This window comes from Delphinapterus leucas, chromosome 1, assembly GCF_059928025.1.
Source record: "Delphinapterus leucas isolate spDelLeu-1000000601 "Yukka" chromosome 1, BTC_Dleu_Yukka2, whole genome shotgun sequence".
Classification (NCBI taxonomy): Eukaryota; Metazoa; Chordata; class Mammalia; order Artiodactyla; family Monodontidae; genus Delphinapterus; species Delphinapterus leucas.
Window position 1 is genome coordinate 147069241 of NC_143129.1, and position 23830 is coordinate 147093070.

Sequence of the window (23830 nt, forward strand, 5' to 3'; positions counted from 1 at the left end):
TCCTGATTTAATAAGGAACAACGTTATAAATGAAGCAAGCAGCATATATATACGTGAGCATTATTTTCTATAGATCTGTTTTCTCAAGTTCAATCTCTCTTAAGAGAAACAAGATCATTGGTTTTCTTACCTTTTTTCCCTTACACACGTGATAAGGAACAGACTTCTCTGTGCTTACTCATGATGCTTGCAGCACCACCAGCCAGTCCTGCTGTTTCAGTATGCTCTGTTTGATGCTAGAGAAAAAACACATTGCTCATTACACTTCCTAAAGCAATAAGCCCTGATGTTCTTCATATCAACCTATCATAGCCAGACAAATAAAAACTATGGGACTTAAACAATAAATTACAATTATACCTTCAGATTCAAAGACCTGGCCAGCATGGAATGCAGTAGCAAACACATTATATTGTCTAAGAAGGCCCAAATTTAAACATTTCAATGAACAGTTAAGAATTTCTGCACACTTCTTATTTTCAGTGAGTAATACAAAGTGAAAGATCAAAGGCAGAGAGAGGCACTTTCTATCCAATGACTCTGTTAATTCATAAAAATACTACTTATTTATATTTCAATAGGCCCTCCAAGAATCCAAAGCTAACAAAATTGCTGCTTCACAAGAATGGCCTCTGTTAGTGTGGTTTTTTTTTCTATACATACAGAATTCTTAAATTGAGATTCAAAAGATTCCTGCTGGGACTTTTTATTGCCAAACAACTGTTTTTCCTCCAAATGGAGTCCCTTATGATTTCAGCCCTCCTCCACTGCTTAGAAGCAATGGATTAGCAGTTGAAACTAATCAGAATAAAACTAAGTATCTCATATTATCTGTATAAAGTATCTAACTTACAATCACAGCATTTTCAAAACAGGAGAGTATCTCAGACATGATCTAATAAACATCACTTAATTTTTTTTTAAAGTGGACCATTTTTAAAGTCTTTATTGAATTTGTTACAATATTGCTTCTGCTTAATGTTTCAGTTTTTTTGGCCTGGGATCTTAGCTCCCCGACCAGGGATTGAACCTGCACCCCCCGCACTGGAAGGCAAAGTCCTAACCACTGGACCACCAGGGAAATCCAAACATCACTTAATTTTAAAGATAAACTGAGGCACTAAAAAAATATGTTTCCTGACATTATTACAAATGTAATTCTATCTGATGTGAAAATGATGTGCTTATTAAAATAATAAGCAAGTATTCTAAAAGGCTGGAAATTCAAGTTTTCAGAGAACAATAAAAAAAATGGAATGGAAATCACTGATGAAAGATTTTCCTGTCTTGAGAACCTGAAAAAATATGTACATGCTATATACTCTAAATGAGAAGTGCTGTTGATGCTAAGAAACAGACTTAACATCTATCAAATAAAGGACTAAATCATATCAGAAGTATGAAAGGGCTGTATGGGATAGAAATTCCAAGGTCAAAATGAGAATGAGGTCAAAGTAATACCTCTCATACCTAGCCAATTAAAGAGTTTTATAAACAAATAAAATAAACCCTATAAATTCAAATTCTGAGTATGTGTGTCTATTTTAACGTGTGAGGCAAGTCCAATAATATTATGTAACTGTCTCAAAAATCATAGGTCTTCCTTCTGGAATTAGATCCCTTTGACCTTCTAGCCTCAGCTGGGAAAGTCTCAAACCTGGTTAACTCCAGCTGTCTACCTACTCCATACATTCCCCTAAGCAGCTTAAATGTGGCTAAAGGAGAATCATGAAAGACGGTGACTCCTCTCAACTTCACATTTATGACTTCACACTACATTTTCCTTAGTTAATCTACTTTCAACCCTGTACCTCATCTTCACCTTCTGATATGCCTGGAATCCCTCAATTCAAAGCTTTCATAATCCATTTCTACCAGAAAATAACCCTCTAGTCTCCTGCAGGACAATGAGGAAAGTCACTTGACTACAAAAGATAAGGTAGAATACCTGCAAAATTAAACCACTCGTAGCAAACAATCTCCGTTTTCAACACCGCACCTCAACTAAGACTTTAGAGATCCCTAGAGCCTCCACATCACAAGACTCTCTAAGGTTCTGTGGGGGGTAAAGACTTCCTTCTCATCACGTCTCCCTCTGCAGGCAAGCACTTTACAGCTTCTTTGTTCTAAAACCTTTCTTTACTTTTTCCCTTTTTTATAGCTTATTTTTAAATTTTTTTAATTAAAAAATGTTATACAATTTTTAAAGCTTTCCATTTACAGTTATTACAAACTATCGGCTGTATTCCCTACGTTGTACAATACATCCTTGAGCCTACCTTACATCCAACAGTATGTACCTCCCACTCCCTGACCCCTATAGTTCCCCTGTCTCTCTCTCCACTGCTAACCACAAGTTTGTTCTCTGTATCTGGGAATATATCTGCTTCTTTTTCATTATATTTGCTAGTTTGCTGTATTTCTGAGATTCCACATATAAGTGATATCATATAATATCTGTATTTCTCTGACTGACTTATTTCACTTAGCATAACGCCCTCCAAGTCCATCCACGCTGCTGTAAATGGCAAAATTTCATTCTTTTTTATGGCTGAGTAGTATTCCATTGTATGTCTATACCACATCTTCTTTATGCATTCATCTATTGCTGGACACTTAGGTTGCTTCCATACCTGGGCAATTATAAATAACACTGCTGTGAACACTGGGGAGCATGTATCTTTTCAAATTAGTGTTTTTGGCTTTTTCAGATATATAACTAGGAGAACTGCTGAGTCATACGGAAGTTTTATTTTTAGTTCTTTGAGAAATCTCCATGCTGTTTTCCACAGTGGCTGCACCAATTTACATTCCCACCAACAGTGTAGGAGGGTTCCTTTTTCTCTACACCCTCTCCAACACATATTATTTGTGTTCTTTTCAATGATAGCCATTCTGACAAGTGTGAGGTGATATCACATTATGGTTCTGATTTGCATTTCTCTGATGATTAGTGATGCTGAGAATCTTTTCATGTGCCTGTTGGCCATCTGTATTTCCACTTTGGAAAATGTCTATTCAATTCTTCTGCCCATTTTTTAATCAGGTTGTTTGTCTTTCTGCTGTTGAGCTGTATGAGCTGTTTATATTTCTCCCATTCAGTAGGCTGTCTTTTCATCTTGTTGGTAGTTTCCCTTGCTGTGCCAAAGCTTTTAAGTTTAATTAGATCCCATTTGTTTACTTTTGTTTCCTTTACTTGAGAAGACATCCAAAATAAATATTGCTGTGATTTATGTCCAAGAGTGTTCTGCCTATGTTTTTCTCTAGGAGTTATATAGTAACCAGTCTTGCATTTAGGTCTTTAATCCATTTTAAGTTTATTTTTGTATATGGTGTTAGTGAATGTTCTAATTTCATTATTTTACATGTAGCTGTCCAGTATTCCCAGCACCATTTATTGAAGAGACTGTCTTTTCCACTGTACATTCTTGCCTCCTCTGTCATAGATTAACTGACCATAACTGCATGGGTTTATTTCTGGGCTATCCATCTTGTTCCTCTGATCTATAGGTCTGTTTTTCTGCCAGTGCCTACTGTTTTGATTACTGTAGCTTTGTAGTATATAGTCTGAAGTCAGGGAGGCTGATTCCTCCGGCTTCATTCTTCTTTCTCAAGATTGTTTGACTATTTCAAGAAGTATTCTTTTGTGTTTCCATACAAATTTTTAAATTATTTGTTTTACTTCTGTGAAAACTGCCATTGGTATTTTGATAGGGATTGCACTGAACCTGTAGATTGCCTTGGGTGGTATGATCATTGTAACAATATTGATCCTTCCAATCCCAGAACACAATATATCTTTCCATCTGTTTATGCTGTCTTCAATTTCTTTCATCAGCACCGTAATAGTTTTTGGAGTACAGGTCTTTTGCCTCCCTTAGGGAGGTTTATTCCTAGGTATTTTATTCTCTTTGATGTGATGATAAATGGGATTGTTTCCTTAATTTTTCTTTCTGCTATTTCGCTGTTAGTGTATAGAAATGCATCAGATTTCTGTGTATTAATTTTGCATCCTGCAACTTTACTGAATTCATTCATCAACTCTAGTAGTTTTCTGGTGGTGTTTTTAGGATTTTCTATGTATAGTATCATGTCATCTGAAAACAGTGACAGTTTTATGTCTTTCTTTCCATTTTCTATTCCTTTTACTTCTTTTTCTTCTCTGATTGCTGTGGGTAGGACTTCCAAAACTATGTTGAATAAGAGTGGCGAGACTGGGCATCCTCATCTTGTTTCTGATCTTAGAGGAAATGCTTTCAGCTTTTCACCATTCAGTATAATGTTAGCTGTGGGTTTGTCATATATTGACTTATTATGTTGAAATATGTTCCCTCTGTGCCTGTTTCTGGAGAGTTTTTATCACAAATGAATGTTGAATTTTATCAAAAGCTTGTTCTCTGTCTACTGAAATGATTATATGCTTTTTATTCTTCAATTTGTTAATGTGTTGTATTACACCAACTGATTTTCAGATATTAAAAAATCCTTGCATCACTAGGATAAATCCCACTTGATCATGGTGTATGATCCTTTTAATGTATTGTTGGATTTGGTTTGCCAGCATTTTGTTGAGGATTTTTGCATCTATGTTCATCATAGTGATATTGGCCTGTAATTTTCTTTTTTTCTTATATCTTTGTCTGGTTTTGGTATCAGGGTGATGGTAAACTCATAGAATGAGTTTGCAAGGGTTCCTTCCTCTGCACTTTTTTGAAATAGTTTCAGAAGGAGAGATGTCAATTCTTCTCTAAATGTTTGGTAGAATTCACCTGTGAAGCCATCTGGTTCTGGACTTTTGTTTGTTGGGAGTTTTAAAATTACTGATCCAATTTCAGTACTGGCAATTGGTCTGTTCATATTTTCTATTTCTTCCTGGTTCAGTCTTGGGAGATTGTACCTTTCTAAGAATTTGTCCATTTCTTCTAGGTTGTCCACTTTATTGGCATATAGTTGTTCACAGTAGTCTCTTATGATCCTTTGTATTTCTGTGGTGTCGGTTGTAACTTCTCCTTTTTCATTTCTGATTTTATTGATTTGGGCCCTCTCCCTTTTTTTTTCTTGCTGTGTCTGGCTAAAGGTTTATCAATTCTGTTTATCTTTTCAAAGAACCAGCTTTTAGTTTCAGTGATCTTTTCCAGTGTTTTCTTAGTCTCTATTTCATTTATTTCTGTTCTGATCTTGATGATTTCTTTCATTCTACTAACTTCAAATTCTGTTTATTCTTCTTTCTCTAGTTGCTTTAGGTGTAATGTTATGTCGTTTATTTGAGATTTTTTTCTTGTTTCCTGAGGTAAGCTTGTGTAACTATAAACTTCCTTCTTAGAACTGCTTTTGCTGCGTCCCATAGGTTTTGGGTCACTGTGTTTTCATCTGTCCCTAGGTATTTTTTGATTTCCTCCTTGATTTCTTCAGTGATCCACTGGTTGTTTAGTAGCATATTGTTTAGCCGCCATGTGTTTGCGTTTTTTACAGTTTTTTTCTTGTAGTTGATTTCTAGTCTCAGAGCACTCTGGTCAGAAAAGGTGCTTGATATGATTTCAATTTCCTTAAATTGACCAAGGTTTATTTTATGGCCTAGCATGTGATCTATCCTGCAGAATGTTCCATGTGCACTTGAAAAGAATGTGTATTCTGCTGCTTTCAGATGGAATCCTCTATACATATCAATTAAGTCCATTCAGTTTAATGTGTCATTTTAAGGCCTGTGTTTCCCTACTGATTTTCTGTCTGGATGATCTATCAACTGATGTAAGTGGGATCTTAAAGTTTCCCACTATTATTGTGTCACTGTCAATTTCCCCTTTTATGTCTGTTAACATTTGCCTTATATATTGAGGTGCTCCCTATGTTGGGTACATATATATTTACAATTGTTATATCTTCTTCTTGGATTGACCCCTTGATAATTATGAAGTGTCCTTCTTTGTCTCTTGTAATAGTCTTCATTTTAAAGTCTCTTTTGTCTGATATAAGTATTGCTACTCCAGCTTTCTTCTGATTTCCATTGGCATGGAACACCTTTTTCCATCCCCTCACTTTCAGTCTGTATGGGGCTCTTGATCTGAAAGGAGTCTCTTGTAGGCAGCACATATGAGTCCTGTTTTTGTATCCATTCAGCCAGCCTATGTATTTTGGTTGGAGCATTTAGTCCATTTATATTTAAGGTAATTATCAATATGTACGTTCTTGTTGCCATTTTGTTGTTTTGGATTCGTTTTTGGATTTATTCACTTTCTTCTTCTCTTCTCTTGTGATTTGATAACTATCTTTGGTGTTATGTTTGAATTCCTTTTTCTTTTTTTTGTGTGTTATCTATTATAGATTTTTGGTTTACGGTTACCATGATGTTTTTGTATAGCAGTCTATATATACATGCTTGTTTTAAGTTGCTGATCTCTTAATTTCAAATGCACTGTAAAAACTGTGCATTTGTATTTTTCTCCCTTCACAATTACTGTTTTTGATATCATGGTTTACATCTAATTGATTTGTGTATACCTTAACTGCTTACTGAGGATATACATGATTTTACTACTTTTGTCTTTTAACCTCCTGACTAGCTTTGTGTGTGGATGATATACTACCTTTACTGTATGTTTGCCTTTGCTGGTAAGTTTTTTCATTTTGTAATTTTCTTGTTTCTAATTATATCCTTTTCTTTTTTGCCTAGAGAAGTTTCTTTAACATTTGTTGTGAAGCTGGTTTGGTGGTACTGAACTCTTTTAGCTTTTGCTTGTCTGTAAAGCCTTTGATCCCTCTGGGTAGAGTATTATTGATTTTAAGCTTTTCCATTTCATCACTTTGAATATATTGTGCCACTCCCCTCTGGCCTACAGAGTTTCTGCTGAAACTGATAGCCTTATTGGGAGTTCCCTTGTATGTTATTTGTTGCTTTTCTCTTGCTGCTTTTAATATTCTCTCTTTATCTTTGTCATTTTAATTACAATGTGTCTTGGTGTGTTCCTCTTTGGGTTCATCCTGTATGGGACCCTGTGCTTCTTGGACTTAGGTGACTGTTTCCTTTCCCAGGTTAGGGAAGTTTTCAACTACTATGTTTTCAGATATGTTCTCAGGCCTTTTCTCTCTCTCTTCTCCTTCTGGGATCCCTATAATGCAAATATTAGTGCACTGACTTTTGGCATCATGGAATTGCTTTTTTGGAAGGAACAAAAGAAATTCAGTAAATGGATAGATATACAACATAAAATACAGTATAAAATGCCTTAAATACAGTTCAAGATACATAGAAAAAAAAGAACTCCTTCAATATTCTGCTCAATGTCACCTCCCAATGCGAAATTAACAATCACTATGTTCTCACAGTACATTTATATCAACAACACTTTTCACATTACATGGTAGCTTCTCCCTTTATAAATCTGTTGCACGCCGCTAAATAATACACCACGCAAGGCAGGAAACCCTTTTTATTCATCCCTTTATCCCAATACCTCAGCACAGTGCTTGTCATATAGTAGGTATTAAAAATACGTGGGATGATTTCATTAAGTATAGCATATAACACACTCCCATGGCAAGGATTCCAAATAAACAGCTTCTAATTTTATCCCCCTCCTTTTATTTCTACTACATCTGCCTTAGTTTAGGCCCTCATTAGTTATCTCCCAGATTGGTTCAATATAGTTTCCAAACTAATGTCACTGTCTCCTTTGGTCTAGAAAATATATCCTTTCGTAGGCTTACCAAAATAGCTTTCTAAAAGAAAATCAGATCATGTTATTCTTCTGCTTAAAAATCCTTAAATAGCTCCCCATCTCACCTATTTAATGGACATATCTCTGGAGGTCACAATGATGGGTCGTCATTTGCTACTACATATACTACCCAGACTGATTGTGCTTTCCTAGCTAACTAAATGGATCCCCTTCCTCCTTTCCCCCAAGAATGAAGTGTAGTTTTTTAGCATGGCATAGAGATCCCTTCAGAACTTGTTTTCCAACCTGTTCTCCCACTACTTTCTAAAGCTCCAATCATACCAAACTACTAATATTTCTTGTGAGATGCTCTGCCATGCTTCTCTATCATTGCATATTCTGTACCTATGTTGAACTACTTTTTATTTGCCTAACTTGCGTTACCAAGGTTCACCTCATTCTCACCTCAACCTCGGAAGCCTTCCTCAATTCTCTACAGACTGTTTTAAAAGAGTCATGTTTTATGTTCCTGTCATGCATCTCTCTACTAATGGCAGCAGAGACCAAATGAATTTACATTATGGGTAATCCTGGTTGTCTTCCCCATTGGACCGTGAGTTCACTGAGATCAGGGCTATGCCTTCATGCTCTTTAACCCAGGGTATAGCACATAGTGTTCAACAAATGTCTCATGAAGAAGTAAATTGAATGAAACTAATAAAGTTCATACTTAAGTAATCAACCTCATGATGAAGATTTCTTCTTCCCTAAGAAATAAATATTTGTGAATGTGTGTGTGTTGTAGGAGAGAAGGACAGTAAGCAAATACAAGAGAGAAACAAAAAACAGAAATTTTCTAGTAGGAGAGAGAAAAAGTGACAAGGATTTAAATAATTGGGAAATGTTATCATTATTATTCAAATACAGGCCCTTTAAAATAATAATTACCCTTCTGGAGATTTATCTTAAGGAAACAATTAGATAAATACAAAAGATGTAAAACAAGTTAACTGTTAGATTGATGTTTAAAACAGTAAATAGTGAGAAAAATCTAAATGTCAAACGGAAGTATCAATTTACAAAATGGTACAAATGTAAGACTCCATGTTTGCGGAAAGACTTAAAAGTCTTTAAAAATATATACACTAAAATATAATAGAGAGTCTCAATAGCGTTTGGGTGGTTTACATTTTAGTCAAGCTTATCTATAGTACTAATTTTTCTTAGGAAGAATGTATATTATTTGTTAATAAAAGAAAAGAGAATTGAGCATCCATGAATTTCAATTAATAAAAACCCAAGCTATTTAAATTTTTACTTTCAAATATGAAAACTGAAAAAGGAAGGAAATAGGAAAGACAAGTATTTTAAAAAATTATCTCCCTGGAGTGTAAAAAGACAATTAAAATTTTAATTATAATATGGGGAATGTGAAAGAAGAATCATCTAAAATTAAGAAACCAAGATATTCTTAAAAAATAAACCTATAAGGAAAAATGACAAGAATAAAGATGATATTTAAAATACAAGCAATTTATAGGAATCTCTGATGTGGGCTTGTTTACAATAGAAGACATTTATTAAGGTAATAATTTCCAAAATCCTGGCCACAGGTTTAAAAAAAGAAAAAGAATAAACTAGAAAATATTCTCAGTTAAATAATGTTTCCGGTCTTGTCTCTAATTAATACTATTCACCACAGAACAAATTCAGTATCTGCTCAGTAAACAAACTTCTTAATAGCATTTCCACCAAGAAGTATGACAAAGAGTTAAACTCAATATATACAAAATTGCTTCAAAATCCCAAAGTCCTCTTTCTTGGTTTCCTATCCTAGTCTGGGCAGGGCTCTCAAGGTAGGTAAGGCAGATTATATTTCCAAAGATGAGGAATTCCCTGGTGGTCCAGTGGTTAAGACTCCACGCTTTCACTGCCAAGGGCCTGTGTTCGATCCCTGGTCAGGGAACTAAGATCCCGCAAGCCATGTAGCACAGCCAAACAAACAAACAAAAAACCCCAAGATGTCTGCTGCAGTACCTCCCATCCCACATGATCTTCTTACAAGAGTGGTAAACTCTATGTCCCCTTCCTCTAAAGCTGGGCAAAACTTCACGACTACTTCAACTAATAGAGCAAAACAGGAGGGACACAACTTCTAAAACTAGGTCATAAAAGGTAATAGAGTTTCTGCCTGTTTCTCTTAGGACACTCACTCTTTGAATCCAGTTATCACGCCAGAAAGACCACAGGGAAAGGCTACATGTAGGTGATTTGGCCCATGAACCTTCACATATGTTAATGAGCAAACCTCAAGATGACCCTAGCCCCAGCCACTGTGTGACTACAACTTCATGAAGACCCTAAGAGAGAACCTCTTAGCTAGTCCAGTCAACCCCTAGAACCACAAGAAAGAATTAAATTGTTGTTGTAAGCCACTATGTTTTGGTATAAATTATTACATAACAATAGATATATGCAACAGTAAGTTAGTAATTTGATACTCTTCAACCCGATCTTATACAAATAGTCTAGAAAAAAGGGTAAGAACCAGAAGATGAACAGGCAAAAAAGAAGAACCCTGATGGCAGCTTCTCCTCTACTGACTTATTTAGCTCCAGTTCCAAATTTACATATCACACTCAATGAAACAGCCTTTGGGCTTCTTAGAGTACAGTTTAGGAAACATCTCATTATTCAAACAAGAAGCTAGGTGAGGGAGGGGGTCTTACCTCCTTCTCTAGAAGCTTACCAAAGTTTTCCCCCCAACATACAGTATTCTACTAATAAGAAAAGAGTTCCGGTAAATTCATTTTTTCGTCTCATTAACTTCCCCGTGCCAATTTAGTACTCCTTATGGATTGGCACCCTGGGAATTCATCTATCTAGCCAGTTCCTTAATTAGTCTATGTATCATAATCCACCTGGCTCACCAATCCTAAAACTTAAGCGCCATTCTAGATACTTCCTCTCCTTCTCCCCCACCTCTACATTCACTCTAACACCAAGTATTGCCAATCTTGCCTTTTAAATCTCTCATATCCATCCACTACTCTACATTCCCAGGCCATATCCCACACCACTGACATCTTTCTGTTGCCCAGATTTTTGCAAGAAAACTAACTGGTCTCCCTGCCCCCCATTTTGTGTCCATCTAGCCTATTCTCTACACAACTAAAAAACATTGTATATTATATTTTTCATTATATTGTTTTCATACTTAACACCATTATATTGTTTTCATACTTAACACCATTCAATGGTATCCTATTGCCCTTAGGATAAAGTCCATACTTCTATAACATAGCTTTGTTGATTTGGTTTCTGCTTACCTCTCTAGTATGAAACCTTGTCTTTATTCTCAAATTCTTGCTCTATGCACTGATCATCCTGATCAACTAAACTTTCAATTCTCAATATTGCCCATCTCCATTCCTCAAAACAGCCCTTCATGCTGATAGACACTACAATATGGATGAACCTTGAAAACATTATACTAAGTGAAAGAAGCCAGTCACAAAAGACCACATATTGTATGGTTCTGTTTATATGAAACGTCCAGAATAGGCAAATCCTTAGAGACAGAAAGTAGATTAGTGGTTGCCAAGGGCCAGGGAGAAGAGGGAATAGGGAGTGAGTGCTAATGGATATGGTGTTTCTTTCTGGGGTGATGAAAATGTTCTGGAATTAGGCAGTGGTGATGGTTGCACAACTCTGTGAATATACTTGAATACCACTGAATGTGTACTTTAAAAGAGACAATTTTATGATAGGTGAATTATATCTCAATAAAACTACTGGGGAAAAAACAGGCCTTCACACATTATTATTTAGGCCTGGAATATTCTGCCCCCACCACTATTACTCGACTAATTCTTGCTTATCCTCCTTATCCGAGCCTATACATCACATCTTCCTTGAAGCCCTTCTATTCTAGGTCTAGGACAGGTGCTCCTTCTTTCCATATATCTTTCATTTCTTCTATCACAGCACTTACCAGCTGAATTATGATTTTTTTTAACTGTTTGTCTCCTCTTTCCAGGCTCATACTGATGTTTTCCAGAAAAGAGACTACTTCTGACTTATTGATCACTATATCCCGTGTGTGTGTGTGTGTGTGTGTGTGTGTGCGCGTATGGCACAATGCTTGGCACAGAGTAAGTGCTCACTAACCACTTGTGATCCAAAGTAAAATAACTAAAAGACTAACTTTCAAAGTACTTCCACCTGCAAAATTTTTCCATAGGAAGGACCCCAAGAGCTGTGTTGAGACTGCTAAGGCTCTAATATACTTACTATTTCAAAGTTTATTAATGCCAACATAAAATTATTAGTTTGCATACTGAAGTTCAAACTTAAACTATGTTTTACCAGGGCTTTCTATTCTAATCACAACTTCAAACAGCTTCTATTAGTTTGATGACTCACCTTTAAAGGAAAAAAAAAGGTGTGATTCAAGGGTATCTGTAAATACAATGGAATATCTAGAAAAACTGGGATTAGAATTTCAAATCAACAATTACCAATATGTAACAGACTTGCTTCTCTGATGTTTAATCCAAATGAACATTTTTATGAGCATCAGTGGAGTTTGGTGAAAGAACACTAGCACAGGACTCTGGCAAATTCAAGTTTGAATTCATGCTCTAGCATTTAACAGCTGTTGCTGCTTTGAGGAGGTTAATTAAATAAACCTTTCTGAGTCTCAGTTTCTTTATACTTTGTATGAACACTATACTTCCCAGGATAGTTTTAATAATGAAGAATGTATTTATATAAAGTGCCTTCCTTAGGTCTCACATTTAAGTGCTCAATAACTGGTAGCCATTACTATTCATCATCAAAAAGCAATTTGTGTGGAAGAATTACAAAAGAAAAGCAGAATGTGATTTGAACCATAAAGCCAACCAGGGGACTGGTTTGTTTATACAATTAATAATCCATCAGGGCCACTGGTCTTAAGTAATCAATTCAAGTTTGAACAATGAAATGAAACACAAGAACAAAAAAGTAACCTGACTGTTCAACTTTCTGAAGAGGCTAAATATATCTGATCCTATAAAGCATGCTTTGAATACAAACAACCTCACTCACAGTGGCAGAAAAAAGAAATGAGATAATCTTTGAAAAGAGCTTTATTCCTGCAGATCAAGACCAAAGTACATTAAGAAAGCAAGATGTGGGAAGCTGACATTATTGCTACACCACATTCACAGAGGGTTTCAATTTCCAGGATATCAATCTGGCATCTTTCACAAACACTGAATTCTCAGTCAAGAGCTATTAGTACCAGGTAGTTGCTTTCTCCTAGTACACACTGAAGAAAAGCAGAGTTGAACAAATATTGGGTAAGTGATAACAGATGTATCAAATATATGTATGCACTGAAACCTTTAGAACAGCAACTGATTCTGAGATTGGCACTAAAACAAATAACATGGGTAATTCTCAAGTCTAGAGTAATAAGACTCAAGACATAAAAACAAATTTGTGTATATATGGAATACTATTCAGATATACAACATTCCTAAAGTAGCAAATAGATTGTTTGTCCATGACTGGAACCACTAATTAACACTATATTAGCCCAAGTCCTTATCTTTAATTTTTAGGTAGTAGATATCTATTGGATTATTTTTGCCAACAGAATTCTAGGATTGCCTGCCTCTTGCTCCATACACACACATAAATTTTTATTGCAAAATAAAACCATATTCTGGGGAACCAATCAACTTAACCAGTTTATTACCTAGTATCCTTATAACACTCCCCTTTTCCTTAAGTAAGCTCCAACTGGTTGCTTTAACTTGCAACAATAATCTTAACAAACATATCCCAACAGAATGATATAAATTGAGACTAATGACATGAAAATCAGAGTTTCAACCTTAATCGCATACCTAAAATTTCAAAGATCAGACACTAGCTCAGATATTCTATGATCTACAGTAGATAATAAACAAGAGATAAATTCATTGGGGGAAGGGTCTTATTTTTCAGATCACTTTAGGTAGCAGATTGATCGGGAGATATAATTTGTACAGCACAAATTGTATGTACCAAAAGTAATAACAAGAGTTTGTGTAAAGCAGGGTTATGACTCACCATTAATCTAGTCACAAGTGATATATTGGTACAAACCACCAACTAATGAAAAACCAGCCAAAAATAAAATTGTGTACCTTAACACCTGCAGTAAAAATAGATATTGTGCTTGCTCCTGTCTTGACAACTTGGGGAGGTGGGGGGTGGGGGGCATTTAGAGCACTGCATCTTACTTTTACCAATGTCAAATTTAAGACGAGCAAAACCTGAATTGTATCAGCCAAAGCTTGGGATAACTGAGTTGGATGAAACAAGTCCATGCTCAAATTACTTGTACTATGAACACTACAATGTTATTAATAACAATCCAAAGAAAATCTCTAACTATAGGTGCTCTCACAGTTTTATCTTTGGCTCCCTTTTCTTCTAAAGTCTTCAACTACCATTTCCATGTGAATGACTCTCAGATTTCTCTAACCCTCACCTCTCACTCAAATTCCAGGGCCACAGCTTAACCCACCTGATATACAATACTTCTCCATTTGGATATTCCACTATACCTCGAATTTGAGACAGTTAACCCTTCACACTCGAAAGGACTATTTTCTGTTGGGTTTTTTTTTTTGGGGGGGGGCACACTGTGTGGCATGCAGGATCTTAGTTCCCCGACCAGGGAGCAAACCTGTGTCCCCTGCAGTGGGAGCACAGAGTCTTGACCACTGGACTGCCAGGGAAGTCCCAAGAGGACTATTTTCTCAAAAGAGTTGTCTACTCTCAATGTCTCCCCTTCACCTCCCATGCATGCCCCACTCTTTTCTGGCTTCTTTCCCCATCTTAGCAACATTCAGTTATGGTAGATCACATCCTCCTTCTTTATGAAACTATTCTTCCATGACTTACTTATGTGACACTAAAATTTCTGATTTTCTCCCACTTCTTTGGCTTAACCCTCTCACTTTCATCCCTGACTCCTTCACCCTTACCTGATCTTTTTTTTTTTTTAATTTATTTTGGCTGCTCTGCATCTTCATTATGGCTCATGGGCTCTCTAGTTGCGACGCACAGGCTCTAGAGCTCGAGGGCTCAGTAGTTGCAGCGTGTGGGCTTAGTTGCGGTATGTGGGATCTTAGTTCCCCAACCTGGGATCAAACCCAGGCCCCCTGCATTGGAAGCACGGAGTCTTAACCACTGGACCACCAGGGAAGTCCCTAGCCAATCTTAAATGTTGAAATTCCTCAAAGTTCTATACTCAGTTCTCTTCTTTCTTGATTTATATTATTTTCCAAGGGAATTCTATCTACTACCATTGCCTCAAACACTACCTGTTAACAAGTCCTAATTTCCTTTTCTCTACTTCAGACCTCTTTTCTGGGTTCTAAACCTATATATATACACAAGTGCCTATTTAATGTCTCTGTGTCTCAAAGACATCTCAAATTCAATATGTACATCTACTCTCACAATAATCAATGCCATTTCTTCTCTGTTCCCTATTATCATTAACTATCCAGATGCTTATGATATAGTCATTCTCTATCCCTCCCTCTCCATAATGGTCATCATCAACATTCAGTCATGTCCTAAAATTGATAAAAATCCATTTTCTCTGTCTACAACCACGACTTTGGTCCAAGCCACTATTATACCATATCTGGATTACAGAAATAATCTCTTCAATGATCTCCTCATAGTACTTTTGTCATCTCCCCCAGTCCATTTTCACTCAGCAGTTAAAGTAACCTTCAAAAAGAACTAATTAGGGGTTAATGAAGAAATCAAAAGAGAACTTTAAAAATACTTTAAGACAAATGAAAATGGCAATAAAACATATCAAAATTTATGGGATGCAGCAAAAACAGTTCTAAGAGGGAAGTTCATAGCAATAAATGCCTACCTCAAGAAATAAGAAAAATCTCTAATAAACAACCTAACTTTACACCTAAAGGAACTAGAAAACGAAGAACAGACATAGCCCATAGTTAGTAAAAGGAAGGAAATAACAAAGATCAGAGTGAAAATAAGTGAAATATACACTAAAAGACAATAGAAAAGATCAATGAAACTAAAGCCGGGTCTTTGAAAAGATAAACAGAATTGACAAGCCTTAAGCCGCACTCACCAAGAAAAAAAAGAAGACTCAAATAAATAGAATCAGAAATGAAAGAGGAGACATGACAACATACCACAGAAATAGAAAGGATCAAGAGTCTACTATAAACAATTATACACCAACAAATCAGACAACCTAGAAAAAATGGATGAATTCCTAGAAATATACAACCTTACAAGACTAAATCATGAAGAAATAGAAAATCCAAATGGACTGATTACTAGTAAGAAGATTAAATCAGTAATGAAAAACCTCTCAACAAAAGTCCAGTGTCAGCCACATTTAAAGAAGAATTAATACCAATCCTTCTCAAACTCTGAAAAAATAGAAGAGGGAACATTTCCAAATGCATTTTATGAGACCAGCATTACCCTGATACCAAAACCAGACCACACACCAGAAGAAAAGAAAATTATAGACCAACATCCCTGATAAACACAAATGCAAAAATCCTCAACAAAATATTAGCAAACCAAATTCAACAATACATTAAAACGATCATACACTATGATTAAGTTGGATTTATTCCAGGGATGCAAGGATGATTCAACAACTGCAAATCAGTGTGATGTGCCATGTTAGCAAAACGAAGGATAAAAATCATATGATCATCTCAATAGATGCAGAAAAGCATCTGACAAAATTCAACACCCATTCATAATAAAAATTCTCAGAAAAGTGGGTATAGAGGGAAAGTATCTCAACATAATAAAACCCACATATAACAAGTACATAGCTAATATCGTACTCAATGCTGAAAAACTGAAAGCTTTTCCTTTAAGATCAGGAACAAGACGAAGATGTCCACTCTCATTACTTTTATTCAACACAGTATTGGAAAGCCTAGCCAGAGCAATCAGGCAATAAAAAGTAATGAAAGGCATCCAAATTGGAAAGGAAGAAGTAAAACTGTCACTGTTTGCAGATGGCATGACATTATATATAGGAAACCCTAAAGACTTCACCAAAAACTGTACTGCATATTTGAAAGTTGTTAAGACAGCAGATCTTAAAAGTCCTTAATCAAAACAAAAAAATGTTTTCTAACTATACATGGTGATGGATGTTAACTAGACTTATTGTGGTGATCATTCCACACTAGTATATACAAATATCAAATAATTATGCTGTATACCTGAAACTAATAGAATGTTATATGTCAATAATACCTCAATTTTAAAAATTTAATCAAGTGATTCTTCAACTTGAAACTCTTCAATTGCTTTCCATTGCACTTAAAATAATATCAAAACTCCTTACTCTGACCTTGTAAGGTCCTGCAAAATTTAACCCCTGCCTAACTCTCCAGCTTATTCTTTTGCCACTTTCCCTTCCATTTACTTCTCTCCATCCACAATGACATCTTCCCATTCCTCAAGAGTATCATGTTCTTTCCACCTCTGGTTCTTTCTCGATGCTGACCCCTCTCCTTGCATTGTTGTTTCCCACTCATTTCTTATGACTCTCTCCTCCTGGCTAATACAAACTCACTCAACCTTCAGGGGACTGAACTGAATTAAATTGATTAAATCTCAATTCCACAAGGAAGACCTCCTTTGACCTCTCAGACTAGGCTTCCTGCATAGTTCTCTTGTAACCCTAAAATTATTTTTGTAACATTGTGAAATATCAGCTATATGAGGACAGGTTCCATGACTATTTTGTTCACCAAAGAACTGACAGCATTTAACATAGCACGTAGCAGGCTGTAAATAAATATTTGTTCTATGAATATATGCTGCGATTTTGTAAATTCACAAACTAATAAATATAACTACAACATTTAACTTCTCCTAGTAAATGCTGTACAATTATTAGTCAATCCTCCCAGGCTTCATTGATGTTTATGATGACCTTCAATTTACCCATTAATAACTTTCTGATCTTTACTCTCTTGATTTCTCTAGCATTTCCATCAAGACTCCTTAAAAGAACTACTGTAAATTTTGCACTTCAACATCTAGCACACTCAAAATATGGTGGTAGAACACTCACAGGCTGAGAGCTTTTGCAACATGGTGTATGGTAAGGTTCAGTGGCCAACAGTGTGTAGTACTATCTGCCAAGCTAGAGCTCAATGACTGAGAGTGTATGTGAGCATCTAGAATGTGGACAAATGTAAGAATACACTGAAATAGATTGTTTCATATATCCTTGAATGTCATTGTATTTGACAAAAACTTCCATAAAATAGTTAATAAATCACACTCTGTATGCCTATTTATTTTAGAGGGGAGAATAACAGTAATATTATTTATTGTCCACTTACTATGTACCAGACTTCATTCCAAGGGCTTTAGAGATATTAAACCCTTAATTCTCTTAAGAACCCTAAACAGTAGGTATAGAATTAAGTCCTCCAGAATGTACATATACAAGAAGGTAGAGATTTTGTCTTAATCCTCCTTGTTTTATCACTGGCATCCAGAATAGTGTCTGGCATACAGTAGGCACTCAAATATTTGTTGGATGAATAATAAGGAAATGGAGGCAAAAAGAAGGTAAGTAACTTGTACAAAGTCACACACAGTAGCAAAACCAGGATTTAAACCCAGGCATTCTGGTTTCACATCTCAGACTCTTAACCTCTAGGTATGTATACGTTTGGAAACAACATTCCTCCTTCACTTCTACTCTTTGGCATTCAGAAGTACTTGCAGAAGTATAAAAATGCTCCTATGAGCTATAAATTGTCCTTACTCTTTCTGCTAATAAAAGAAAGAGAAACTCTAGTTTAATAACATCTGAACATTAGACTACAGTATGTCTGAATTTATTAATGCTCCCACTACAGATAACAGTACTGAGAAAAGAGCAGGGGAAGAGATATAGATCAACAGGTTACTATAATGGACTTTTTAAACATACACATGCCTACTGTTTTAGTATGTTCATACATATGTTATTTAATGTAGCATTATAATCAATCAGCACTACAGAGCAGTGCTGTGTGAACAGATTTGCCACAGTCTTTTTAAATAGCTGAATAGCATTCCATTATACGGATGTATTATCAATACAATTTAACTCTCATCCCTATCAACAGACATCTAGAGTCTCTCCATATTTTTATACCTATACACAATATAATGAATATCCTTATAAACATATCTTTACACTTTAATATACAATAAATCCCTAAAAGTGGAATTTAAGACAAAAGTATTATGCATTTTAAATTTTAATAAATGTTGCCAAAATTTCCACCAAACATGCTGTGCTTATTTCTATTTCCTCCAAGAGTATGTAAAATTTCTTTCTATAAGCTCTTGTCATTACTATTATCAATCTTCGCCAATCTCACAGGTAGTAAACGGGACCTGATATTCTAATTTGTATTTTTAATTAGGAGTAAAAGCTGAACATCTATTTATCTTTCATATGCCTACTGGCCTTTCTACAAATTGCCTATAAATATCCTTTATATATATATATATCATGATTAGAATCTTCATTCCAGTTTAATGTTTGTTCTTTTTTTTTTCTATATGGAAGTCATCCATTTTTCTGTAATCAAATTCATCAGTCTTCATTATGGCTTTTACATTTCATATCATGCTTAGAAAAGCCTTCCTCCTTCCAATATTATAAAAATATTCACCCATGTTTTCTCTGCTATTTTCATGGTTATTTTTGTTTATTTTACTCTTTCATCATCTAGAATCTATTTTGGTAGGAAAAGTTCTGTAACTTGCTTTTCTCATTCAATAGTATATCCTAGATACCTTTCCAGATCAAATACTTCATTTATTTTAACTGTGCATATAGAATTCTGAAATATACCTATATCGTAGTTTTACTTAGTCATTTAATAATTATATAAGGCTATACATTAGTTATATTATTAGTTACTTATAGCACTGATGAACATTTACATTTTCTCTTATTTTTCTGCAAGTACCAAGAATGTGGCCATGTATAATACATGCCTCCTTATATACATTTTTTTAAGATACACATTAAGAAACAGAATTATTGAGTCATTAGTATGTGTTTTTTGATATCAATAAATTACCCTCCAAAAATGATGTGCCTAATACATTTTCTTTCTTTTTTTAATTAATTAATTTATTTTTATTAATTAATTTATCTATCTTTGGCTGCTTTGGGTCTTAGTTGCAGCACGTGGGATCTTTCATTGCGGCACATGGGCTTCTCTCTAGTTGTGGTGCATGGGCTCAGTAGTTGCAGTGCACAGGCTTAGTTGCCCTGCAGCACGTGAGATCTTAGTTCCCCGACCAGGGATCGAACCTGCATCCCCTGCATTGGAAGGTGGATTCTTAACCACTGGACCACCAGGATAGTCCCCTAAACATTTTCATTTTAAGAATCCATTCAACAAATATTTAAGTGCTTTCTTTGTGGTAGACACTTCTAGAGGCTGAGCATTATGATAACCAATCCAGACAAAGGCACCGCTTTGGTGATTAAGAGTGCAGGCTCTAGAGACAGGTTGCCTGAGTTCAAATTTGGGCTCAATAAGTACTAGATGTCTGACCTTGGACAAGTTACGCTATCCTTGTACCTCAAGTACCTTATCAATAAAACAATAATAATAATAGTACCTACCTCATTAGGACTGTTGTAAAGACTGTTTTTGCCTGCCACAGAGAAAGTACTCAATAAAGTTTTCTTACCATTATTACTTAAATTTGCTCTTATCAACTTTTATTTTTGCCAATGAGAGAGGTAAAAACACTATTTCAATATTTAATTAACATTTCTCTCATTACCAGAAAGACTGACATATATTTTTTTTCCTTTTTTATTTCCTATTCTGTGATCTCCTGTTAAAATACTTTGTCCACTTTTTTCTATTGTGATGTTTTGTACTGTTCTGAATGTGATCACTAAACGTGATGCAAATATTTTCTAGCATGACACCTAAGTTCTGACCCATTAGCTATCGAGTTCTATTTGTGGCCAAGTCACAAGAATACCACTGACTACTATTTTGCTAAGAGAATTTCATATCCTGCTCTCTACTTTAAAAGGTTTCCAATTACTTAGACTTAGGGGAAGGAGGTAAGGAAATACTCTCCAGGTGATGGAAAGTATAAGCTAAAGGCATAGGGATAGTTTCTATCTCATCCACTCTTGTCTGCTTAACACGTGCTACAGGGCCTGACATAATAAACTCTGGATGAACAAGTATTGTTTGAATGAATGCAAAATTTCCTTACAAGGTTACAAGCTCCTTGTGGGCAAGGATGGTGTCATACCCATGTTGGTATCACTCCCACAATGCGTAACAGTGCTTTTACACAGAGGAAGCACTCAAATGTTTTTACTGAATAGATTGCTATCTCTGTACTTGCACAAAGGCAGCTGAGGTAATCAATGTAAAATAAGCAATCCCTTCCTCATATAAAGATTACACTCTGATTTGTAGCTGCAGATAGCTCTGTATGGAGTCCCGTGTTGTTTGCGTCACTTCGTCTTAAATTCACTGTCTGTTTCAAGCCTTTGTTCTAGAAAAAAAAATGTCCCTGGCAGTTATTGTGTCATGAGTCCATGCAGGTGCTGCTGAGACCATGTCTGTGCCATGTTTCTCATGTTTTAGTCTCCCTCCAAAGCATTCCTTCTCAATGTGTTATTTAGGAATAAATCCATGCCAGCACACTAGACACAGCTGTTTTAGGCCTCCTGATTCCTCTTCCCACATGCCCTGCCTGGTAGAACTCTGATTTGCTAAGTACTGCTAGACTGGTTACTTTCCAGAATATCACTCTTGGTGATATAGGCTTGTAGTTTCATGTGAAATAGTGAGACAATGTGGCATAATGGAGGAAGTGCAGGATCCTTGGAGCCAGATAACCTGAGTTTGCATACTAACTCAGCCATTTACTAACTAAATGACCTAAATATCCCTAAGTCTCAGTTTCCTTGTTTTCAAATGGGAATAATAGCACTACTATCTAACCCACCTGAGTCAGAAGGCTGCAATAAGAGCTATAAAATTAGATTAAAATGCAGAAATATCTTATAAAGTATTCTACAAATATGTTACTACTATATGAAATAGGGCTCAAAGACTCAGTAAAAGGACTCCACCAGACAATTCACTTCATGAGAGCAAGGATCATGTCTGACTGGGTCATGGCTGCATCTCCAAAGCCTGGCGTATTTGTTGAATGAAAGACTAAAAGAATGACAGAAAATGAAAAGAGCACTCACCAGTGACCTTCCTTAAAATAATAAATCTCTGAGTTTCAATTTGCTCATTGTAAAGTGAGAATAATACCACCCATGTCAAAAGATTGCTATGAGGATTAAAAAGAAATAATATCAATATAATATAATATAATGGATACTTCTCTATTTCCTTCTTCCTCCAAAGCCAGACATAGTTTAGGACTTCGTTATATAAAAGGTAGATGCTGTTAATAGTTTAATAATTGGTACTGACCCAAATTATTCTAGGGACAGTCAAGGAACATTACACTATCACTGCCTTTAATCTCAGTAAAAATTAATACTGTCTAGTCAGACAGAGAAAGACAAATATCACATGAAATCACTCATATATGGAATCTAAAAAAATGATACAAATGAACTTATTTACAAAACAGAAATAGACTCACAGAGGTAGAAAACAAATTTATGGTTACCAAAGGGGTAAGGGGGGAGGGATAAATTAGGAGTTTGGGATTAACAGGTACACACTACTACATATAAAACAGATAAACAACAAGGACCTACTGTATAGCACAGGGAACTATATTCAGTATCTTGTAATAACCCATAATGGAGAAGAATCTGAAAATATACATATATACACACACGTATATATGAAACTGAATCACTTTGCTGCACACCTAAAACTAACATAATGTTGTAAATCAACTATACTTTAATAAGAAGTTGTTCTGAAAAAAGAAGAAAAAAATCAGTACTGGCAAAGTCATTATTAAATACTTTATCTCTGCCACGTTTAAACTGCTGCAGTTCACTGACTCACACACACATAAACCTTTAAAATGAACCACTGCCCTAGTGAAGTTAAGTCTTCTCAGAGACAAGTGCATCTTTATGTAACCTAGACAAAATAACTTACTACTAGTCAAAATCATTTAAGCACGAAAGCCATACCAAAACAAATTCTATCTATTGGTCACAGCACATAAAATGGAACATGTTTTACTGAGATATCAATAGTGTTCCCATACATAAGCATCCAATCCATATTATGCATCAGAATTAAAGCTAAAGTACCTAACAACAGAGACCCAAAATATATGAAGCATAAACTGACAGAACTGAAGTGAGAAACAGACAATTCAGCAATATTAGCTGTATGCTTCACTACCCAATTTTCAATTATTGATAAAACAACTAGAGAGAAGATCAGCAAGGAAATAGAAAACGTGAACATTGTATGCCATCTAGACCTAACAGACATCTACAGAACACTCCATCCAACAACAGAGGGATATACATTCTTCCCAAGTGCACATGATTAGGAGAGAACTTATGTTGACCCATAAAACAAGCCTCAATACATTTAAAAGGACTGAAACCATACAAAGTATGTTTTCTTACCACAATGGAATGAAATTAGAAATCAATAACAGAAGGAAATTCAAAAGTATGTGGAAATTAAACAACACACTAAATAACCAACATGTCAAATAATAAATCACAAGGAAAATTAGATAATACTTTGATGAAATGAAAATACTCTAAGAATGCAAACACAACATACCAAAACTTATGGGACACAGTGAAAGCAATGCTTACAGGAAGACCTAAAGCTATAAACACTTAACAGTGTTTTAAAAAAGTAAAATTACATATAATAACTCTCTACCTTCAGAAACTAAAAAAAAGAGGAGCAAACTAAACCCAAAGCAAGCAGAAGGAAGGAAATATCAATAATAAAGATTATGAAACAAAGCATGACCTTGTGGGGCCCTCCCGGGTACAAACTTTTTCTGCGTCCCTCATTTCTTGTTTCTAGGAAATAGGTTTCATTCAGCCTCCTTGGCCTTCCCTGAGTTCCAAAGGGCAAATTCAAACATCT

General features: G+C 35.4%; 1 protein-coding gene across 5 annotated transcripts in view; it reads right to left on the reverse strand.

The window, feature by feature from the left end:
* Window positions 1-23830, reverse strand: part of ZFYVE9 (zinc finger FYVE-type containing 9) — a 184930-nt gene that overhangs the window by 133112 nt on the left and 27988 nt on the right. For 3 of the 5 annotated variants that reach the window (XM_022575681.3, XM_030760019.2, XM_022575680.3), the window contains exon 2: window positions 131-236. The exons of 1 other annotated variant lie outside the window; for it this stretch is intronic. The gene's annotated coding sequence lies outside the window, so the exon portion shown is untranslated. Of the gene's footprint in view, window positions 1-130; window positions 20793-23830 lie in introns of those variants that run through there. One more of the 5 variants, XM_089922657.1, reaches the window with a different exon arrangement.